We start from the raw sequence: 8223 nt of genomic DNA, 5'->3' as shown, positions 1-8223 counted from the left end.
AGTTTTTCCCACCTTTCTTCTGTTCTCCCTTCATGCAGCACCGTGTTTTGCCCAAATCTGTCTAGAGAAGTCCTGCACACTCTATTTCTATCTTGTACACCCATATCGGATTGTGCCTTAGTTTCTCTATTGGCAGTGCCAAACCTCAGACCCACAAATAGTCCCTGGGATCATAATACCTATCAATAAAACAAATGATGCCACAAAACTATTAAGTGATTTTCATGACATCTGAATCCGTAACTCCTGACTGTTACCTGCAGGGACTATATGGATAAGATGGATGAAATGTTAAGGTAAGTTTTAAAGAAAAGCTGTTGTGAAATACACAGACCGCAGACTTTTCTACGTGGTGTCACAGTTAAAGGGAGTTCCTCTCCAATTTTTCCCATTTTGCTTTCTTATTTGTACATGGCGCTGCTTGGCCAGGGCGGGGGGCACACCAACGTAAAATTGGGCTTTCTCCAAAGGGGCAGAACACATGCAATTAACTCTGCAGGTCCAGAAGACCGTTCCACACACTCCTCCTCTCTGAACAGCCACTGCAGGGAAAACAAACAGCTTACATCAATATACCTTGGAAAATATTTGGCTTGATTACCGCTAGTATTAGCAAGGAATTAACTCAGGCTAACCTTCCAGAATCGAGACCGCAGCTTCACCTTCCTCTCTGTGCTCATACTCTTTTTTATGCCCTTATCACATATATCATCCTAAAAACTTCTCTTGTGACTGTGCCCCAAGAGCAGGTATTAAAGTTGCTTTCTGTGATGGTCTTTAAATCCATCTCTGCACCACTGCTGCCCAAAGCCAACTCTCCCACCCTGCGAGCATAAACTCTGTTTCTCTGATCTAGCTAGATCCTTTGCTGCAGCTGTATTTTGAACCCCCACCGATGGTACATCAGCACCAAACTCAGTGATCAAATCAGGGAAGAAAGGGTATTCTTCCCCTTTACCTCTACTACAGCAATCTTTGTATGGCCGGTAAAATGTAACACCCAACATTTATATCATCACAAAGATGCAGAGCTTTTGCTTACAGCCAGTAGAAAAGATCTGCTTTTTTTCCTCTCCTGCTTCTGAGGTGTGTTTTTAGTCTGTGTAATGTGTCTTCTTAATTCCATATAATGCGAGCCACGCGATGAAAATTGTATTAAGAAGACAAATGCCATGGATAAATCCTAAACCAGCTGATGAACTAGTGGTGGCCTGCACTGGACGTATAGCAAAAGGACCATTATAAACTTCTATATTACTTTTTCAGACATATTTGGGGAAAATTTCTGTTGCATTTGAAGTTCCTGGAAGGCTTGCCACTGCTTTCAGTGATCCTAGTCTCAGCCCAGCAAGAGCTGACTTAAATCTAGAGTAAGGTGTAGAGAAAGAAACAGATTAAGATTCTAATCTCAACTCCATCACGGATTTTCTTCATTAGTTCTGGTAAATCACTTTCACTTTTATTACTTCTACTTCCCATTCTCAATCTGTGAGATAAGCATCAGCTCTTTTTCACAGGGCACTGCAAAGCTTTTTTTTTTTTCCCATGTAAAATACAATTACACCTTCTGAGGGAAGATGGATAGACAATGGAACATATTTTCTTAGAGGAAAACAGCTTTAAAAAGCCGGAAAAATCTCTCTTTATGCCCACATGAAAAACAAAGTTTCCTTTAGCTGAAAACCTAACTAGATTTCAGAATAGGCTGCAACACGTGCTTAGATCTGCCAAGAAAGTCCTGGACAGATGAGAGTTTCAGATCCTAGTATTAATTTTCAAAGATTTTGCTTTTAAAGACAAAGTTTTTATTAATGTTTTGTTGCTGCCGTTATCTGGTCTTGAAAGATGGCTGGGACCGCAGATGTCCTGCTAGCTAATCTAACTCATGACATGGCCCTTACCTTACTTGCATCATGAATAACGCAAAGGAAGGCTGAAAGACTAGTTTCAAGATTATCCACAGAGCTGTTTTTTTCTAAAAACTTTTTCAAAATTTAGAGAGGAAAAATACTTCCCTGTATCCATTTCTCCTGAGTGGTTTGAATCCAGTGGCAAGGAAAGTAAGAGTTCCTTTGAACCTGTTATTTTCACAGGGACAGCAGTACAGATTTCACATGTTTTATAGAAAGGGGAGGAACTCAAGGTCACTTTCCTCAGTTAGGAATTTTGATGTGGGAATAAGAGTTGGTTTCCACGTGGTTATTTTACCTGGTGTCTGTCAAACTATTGATCAACTTAGAAAAGTTGATTAATCAATGTAGAGACTGTTGAGAGAAGGATACATAAGACCTTACAAATTATTTTGAGGTTAGAAGCTGGTGTGAATAACTAGGCAATTCCAGGAATGGTGAATATTAACCAAATTCGTCTTCACAGCACTTTAAAGAAGAGAGAAGTACAAGGCATACTTACAGCCACCATCACAAAACACTAAGAGCTCGCTGTAAATTGAATTTCTCTTGGGAGGTGTCACAACAACTTCATGAAGCTCAAGTTCAAGATGATTGTCAGAAGGCTGAGTGGGACAGAAGCCATTAAAAGTAAGGCTCCTAATACTTTACCTAGGTCTTAATATATCCAGACTTGGACTACAAGCTGCACTGGTACTCTGGAAGTGTAGCAGTACCTTTCTCACATCCTTTATTTTCCCAACAAGAGCACAGTAAAATCACCCGTTGTCCCTTATTCCCCCTCAAAGCATGTCCACACATACTGCAGTCAACAAGCACCCCTTCGTGGCACCAACTCCAACCTTTAATTTATTTCTCTAGCCTGCATGTAGGCAGAACTCTTCAGCAAAGGGAATGAAAGGATTTCTTAAGCCCTGCTTTCCCTCCGCCTCCTCACTGCTAAAAGCCAGTCCCTGCGAACAGTCACACTGGACCCATACGCCAGCATTTCTTCTTGCAACAGGGTCCCTGTTTTGGAGAGTACCAGATACAGCCACCACACTTGGCAAGCTAAACTGCTACTTTGCTTGGAACCAAGCTATATTTGGGTGACGTATTTAAATTCTTCTTAATTTTGGAAGAGACCTGGGGGGATTGGAAATCTTTTCTTAAGTCCTGAGTGAGGAATAAACTAGCACAGTAATTAGGGCTCAGTTTTCCACTGGAGTAGGCTTGTTATAAATTTACTAGCAAAGTTATTGTTGAAGTGAATAAATCGAGTGTGCATGGAAAAGCTGACAGATATTTCTCATTGCACAGGTCTCTCAGTAGTTTACCATTTCAGAACCGTTTCCTTCCAACTCTTCTTTATGATCTCGGATGTAGAGAGCTCCTGTCAAAACACAGCTCTGCCAACACACTTTATCCAAATTTACAACATCAGCTATGCTGTAATCCTCTGTCCAAACACTCACTGGGCAGTGTACTTCCATCCCCACCCACTCCTGTGTTTGCGTGTTCACCTCTTGAGCCATCCTAGAGCTCAGCAGTTTCATTTGAGTCCCTATTTGCACTATGCAATTTATTCCAGGACCAAAGGTCTTGCACACAGAAAGCCAGGTGTGTCCATTTGGCAGGATTCAGGAACTGATGTGGATTGAAGCTAGAATGGGATTTCCCAAACGAGTCAGACCTTGAGCTTGCAGTCCCAACACTGAGAAGCTAGGGCTCTAGAACACTGCCCATGAGCTGCTCTGTATCTGTTCATACTATCGCACTCGGTAGAGGCACTGACTATCAATCCCTGCTTCACAGACCGTGTCCTCCTGGATCCAGCCCTCAAAGAACTCCCACCACTCAAGGAGGTTGTGCTTCCATCCTACAGTGGAATGAGTATTTCTCCCTGCACAAGCTATTGCAGCTGAAATCCCTCTGCCTGCCAATACCGAGGCTGATACCTAGCACGGTTGGCCCTGCAGTATTACATCTAACCTGTCAGAACTCATTTTCAATCTCGTTATTCTGGGGGCTGGCGCGCTGCCAACTCATCTCCGCTGGTTCAGCAGCACGAGCTCCCCTGGGGTGCACTTTGTTTTCAAATGTCTCTCTCCAGCCTTACACAACACAAAGCTCTGTCATAAAGCCTGTGCAGAGAGGAAGATTTCTGTGCCTACTAGATGCAAACTAGTGGCATGCATGTCTGGGTCTGAAAGGCTGTGCCGGTGTTGGTCTGCCTGCCCTCGTGAGCAGCTCTGCTTGGTCTGACAGTTCCGTATCCCGGCACGCTGAACAAATCAGAAAATGGCCTTCTTATAGAGGGAAAATCCTTTGTGGAAATACAAGCCTCTATTTTCACTCTCCCTGTATTGAACAGTAAGTAAATATGCAGTAGATCAAATCAGCCTGAGTTGTTTTTAAATGTGTTTTCCCTCTCCTTTCCACCCCCTAGCCCTGGATCTGCCTTTTCGCGGTATCTTTTCTTGTAGCCCATATTAATAGTAGTGAAGTGTGTAAGAAATATTGTACATCTGTTACCTGTTCTTCCCGCCCCACTCTCTGCTCACCTCCTCTGCATAAACAGGCAGACATGCCATGTTGTATACACCAGCATGCACCAAGCAGAAATGTTTTCAGCTTCAGGTACCTTAAAAAGGAAAGAAGACAGAGTTTAGGGAAGTCAAGTCTGGAAGCACACTGCATCCCCTTAATACAGTCCAAAGAACATAATGATTCATAAAATGTGTACACAGGGAATATTGCTTGAAGTTGGAAAGTAAAGTAACAAGTTTCCAATCTTCTGAAAAGAAAGAAAAAGAAATAAAAAAATCACAAAAAATTGAAGATACATACAGTGTTTTCTTGCCTTGCTAGAAGCTTATGGAAGATTCCTATAAATGACATTTTAGCATTCCACCCTTGCTAAGAAACATGCTCTTTTCTCGAAATGCAGTAGGAAGACCTACTTTCCATGAGTATCTAAGATGTGAAAGGCCTGAGAATGCTAAACTAAAGGAGCGGTTACATATCTCACTAGCAGAGTATGCTTCGGGCTTCATTACATACTGAACACAAATGTAAAATATGCAATGTAGAATCTAAAAGGTTATCTCTTCAAGATTATAGGATCCCTCCTTTATCAGATCCTCTACTGTGTTTCAGGTCTTGAATGGTCACAGTGTGGTGCATCTTCATGTTGGTTTGATGTCGGTTTGATAAGAGATGGATTTAAATACGTAATCTGGGACTAGGCATTAAATTTCCTAGATTTCTAAGAGTTGAAAAACTTGACCTGGATTTTCTGAAGAGCACCTCAGATGGGCTCTTAGTCTGAAAAATCAAGATAAGAGAGACCAAAAGAATGACCAGCAGGCTAAGACTCCTAATCACAACCCCATAATCAACTGTATCCGTAGCCTTAGGCAAGCTACTTCAGCCCTTTGCAGAGCCTGACAGTTGAGGAGGAGGAAGGAGCAATGAGCAGCACTACGGAGGCCTTCTGATGTGCGTGGTAACTTGCCATTTCATCTGGATCAGGTAGTTACCAAGCACTGACAGATTGGTTGAGTTTAAAGTACTACAGAAATCTCAATATCCACTCTAAATCCTCTGCAGCCCATTGTCTTCCTGATCCGTAACCTTAAGCAGCATGCTCAAGAGTAGAACTTCTTCTGTGGTCGCTATTTTCCTCCTCTTATATATTAAACAAGAAAAAGCATGCCAAGTGAACAGGGGTAAAAAAAAACCCACCAAAACCATACAAAAGCACACTATCAGCATCACTAAGCCCAGCCAAATTGCTAAAGACCTTCCAGAAGTAGTCAAAACTAAATCTATGCTTTGAAACAAGAATAAAATTGTTTGTTTAACCAGTTATTGATCTACTGTCTTTAAATGAATTACCTAAACTATTCATCCTGATCCCGGCAGCAATAAACAAAAAAGAAATCATGTCTAGATTAAACGGTAATGGACATCCTTAAACTTACTGCTCCCCATTCCAGTCCTTAGGAAGGGTTGGCATTGCACCCATTTTCCTCTTCTCTCCCTTCGCTCTCCCTTCCTTTCCGCTTCCTTGGCGAGCCCCATCCCGTTTCGTAGCTCTGCTGCTGAGCAGCACATCAACCTCAGCGTGTGCATTTACTCCTTTTGTAGCAAACTACTTTTGTTGTATAATTTATGTCTTAAACATCTTTAAAAGTAGACAACTAGTGATGAGAAGTCTAGCTTCACTTGGTTATACTTTGTAACATTTTTAGTGGAACAAGACGTTGAGAGGCACGCAAATAATTTTGACAGGCTTTCTTCTGCTGTGGGTTATTGCTAACAAAAAGGCATTGAGGCATTGCACTGTCAGATTTAGATACTCCTGGGAACACCTTTGTCCGCAGTATGGTAACACCACGAGCCCTGGGATTTATGTTAGCACCATACCATGGTGCTGAAAGCCTCTGGGCTCAGCCCTGCTGCTGATCCAGCAAAGACTAGAGGGTAAGTTTCAAATCAGGAAAGTTCCCAGAGCTTCTGAATACAAATCCCTCTTAAGTATCTCAATACTCGAATCACCGTTTGCATAGACAGCACTAAGGTGCCTGGAGTATACAGAACAATCTTACAGCTGTAGAAAAAGTAAGCCCTGCTGAAAACTTTACGTGCTCACCTACTTTTCAGTGGTGTGAATATATTTTTAAGCGCATCTGTCCTGAAATTGGCAAGTCTCCTTCTCTCCCAAAACCCAGTTTATATTGAGATTGCTGTGAACAGGATTAACGTGGTCATCTGAAGAACTGGGAACAAAGCAAATCCTGCAGCTCGAAGACAGTCTTAGTTTTTCAGACGGAAACGTGGCTAGCCTCACCTACACGGTCTCTGCTTCTACACAGACGCACGCACCCATGCACACATTAGCAGCCTCTTGGAAAACACGTAACTGCTTGACACGGGGATGCTTGCAAATCCTAACTTCTTAACGAAACCCTCAGATGAACATATTGTTCAGATATGAGTCCAGTTGCTCATACAGAACATTAATCAGAAGATACTGACTTTTAGAGCAGGGACCTTGGAGATCATTCCTGGAGTGTGCAAACCATCTCAGAAACTACTGAATCACCGAAAGATTCAGACTGGTATTTTCAGATTCCTTGATTGCTTCCACTTACACCTAAGCATGACCTCATCCTCCTGTTATGAGACTCAGATGCGATGAATTATTATCAAAATTGTGCCCCTAGATGTCTGATACGGTGGTACACATGGTGCAAAACACACTGATGCATCAGACCCTGGGGCAGAAGTCAGCTGGCTCTGTCGTGCTGGCATTTGAGTTACAGGATAATATTCTTTTAGATTGGTTTTGTGAACTACAGTTTTAACCCTATCTGAGTATGAAATAATTAGATACTTGGTATTTTGACATATCTGTGACCACCTTTGCCTATTTTGTCTACAGCAACTGGAAAGATTTTGAATTTGCCTGCTGCCAAAACCACCACTTACTGCTGCTTGGCCTTGCACAGAATCTCTCCTAGCACCTTGCTGTCCCCGTTTAAGACACCTTAAACAACATGTCAATCCCACAGAGACCTGCTGCAAACACGGACCTTCACCAGTTCCGTACCAGCCTGGCCACCTTAGAAAATTCAGCTTCAAGAGAGAACAGCGCTCATTTGACAGTCACACAGACAGGTGACACGCAGCTGCCGATCTTAGTCCATAAAAGTCATTCTCTCCTGGAAAGTCTGTAGCAACAGCTTCAAGCAGTCACTTAACCTTACCACGGCTCTGGGATATTCTTGAGGCTTTTTTTGAATGTTCATTGATAACTATAATGGCTTGTACAATGCATATAGGCCTGCTTTCCTTCTGTCTTGTTTTCTAAACACTTATTTCTCAAAAGCAGGAGAATGCCAGCTAGACAGAATTCAACAACCGTGTACGTTGTGCACTGAAACACAAGTCTGAGAGGAAGGGGAAACAAATGTTCTGCATTTGCTGTCCTTCTTCAAGCCTTACCAAGAGTCTTAGCAAGCGAACAGGAAAGGATTCTTATTTCACTTAGTATGCCATTGCACATCACAAGATTATTCTCTACCGTTGTAATCTCAAGTGCACTAACCGTTGCTTTCCAGCATCGGCACCTTGTCAGGGGGATGATCCCCATCTAATGGATCTCATGAGTCTGCATTTTCACCTTGTATTTAACTTTCAATCTTTTATTGGCCTACTACTCCTTGCTATAACTCCTGGCTAAGTAATTGCAACAAGAGCTGTAGTCTTATATTTAGCAGCAGTATATCTAGACACAGAGTCTGCTACAATACTTTGTGTTTGCCAT

The sequence above is a fragment of the Ciconia boyciana genome, chromosome 12, assembly GCF_034638445.1.
Source record: "Ciconia boyciana chromosome 12, ASM3463844v1, whole genome shotgun sequence".
NCBI classification, from domain to species: domain Eukaryota; kingdom Metazoa; phylum Chordata; class Aves; order Ciconiiformes; family Ciconiidae; genus Ciconia; species Ciconia boyciana.
The sequence above is the reverse complement of the archived record's forward strand: the minus strand, read 5'-3'. Positions refer to the sequence as shown.